Here is a 1,192-nt window from a genome sequence, read left to right as displayed (position 1 = left end):
TCTAATCATCTCATCCTTTACTGCCGCCTTCTCCTCCTGCCCTCAGTCTTTCCCAGCATCAGAGTCTTTCCCAATGAGTTGACTCTTCACATTGGGTGACCAAAGTATTGGAGCTTCAGCTATCAGTCCTTCCAATGAATAGTCAGGGTTGATTTCTTTTATTATTGACTGGTTTGATCTCCTTGCAGTTCAAGGGACTCTCAAGAGTCTTCTCCAATACCATAGTTCAAAAGCATCAGTTCTTCAGTGCTCAGCCTTCTTTATGGTCAGACTCTCAGATCCATACATAACTACTGGAAAAACCATAGCTTTAACTATATTGACCTTTGTCGGCAAAGTGATGTCTTTGCTTTTTAATATGCTGTCTAGGTTTGTCATAGCTTTTCTTCCAAGGGGCAAGCGTCTTTTAATTTCATGGCCACAGTCACCATCCACATTGATTCTGGAGCCCAAGAAAATAAAATCTGCCACTGTTTCCATTTTTTCCCCATCAATATGCTGTGAAGTGATGGAACTGGGTGCCACAATCTTAGTTTTTTGAATGTTGAGTTTCAAGCCAGCTTTTTCATGCTCATCTTTCACTTTCATCAAGAGGCTCTTTAGTTTCTCTTCACTTTCTGCCATTACAGTGATATCGTCTACATATCTGAGATTGTTGGTGTTTCTCTCAGCAATCTTGATTCCAGCCTGTGATTCATCAAGCCCAGCATTTCTCATGATGTGCTCTGAACATAAGTTAAATAAGCAAGGTGACAATATACTGCCTTGTCTTATTCCTTTCCCTATTTTGAACCAGTCATTTGTTCTTGTAAAGTTCTGTTGCTTCTTGACTTGCATACAGGTTTCTCAGGAGACAGGTACAGTGGTCTGGAATTATCAAGACTCTCAAAATGGTGACAGCAGAGCAAAACCATGTGTGGGGCCCTTCTGTATGCCAGGGCATGTGCCACTTTCAGATTTCAGTCCTGTGAGTCTGCTCTGGGTGGTGGTGGCTCAAGGTGTGGAGTGGGGATCTGAGGTAGAGAGGGTAGGGACTTCACTCAGCCAATAAACACCAGACCGCTGCCTCCAACCCAAGCCAAAAACGAGAAGTCTTCCCAAGCTGCACTAAATGTGGAAGATAGCACAAGGATGACTACAGCTTGGGGCCCTGAGAGTTTCAAGCAATTGCTTTTAGATTCTGTGGCAAATG

This window comes from Bos indicus, chromosome 1, assembly GCF_029378745.1.
Source record: "Bos indicus isolate NIAB-ARS_2022 breed Sahiwal x Tharparkar chromosome 1, NIAB-ARS_B.indTharparkar_mat_pri_1.0, whole genome shotgun sequence".
Lineage (NCBI taxonomy): Eukaryota > Metazoa > Chordata > Mammalia > Artiodactyla > Bovidae > Bos > Bos indicus.
This window is presented reverse-complemented; position numbering follows the sequence as displayed.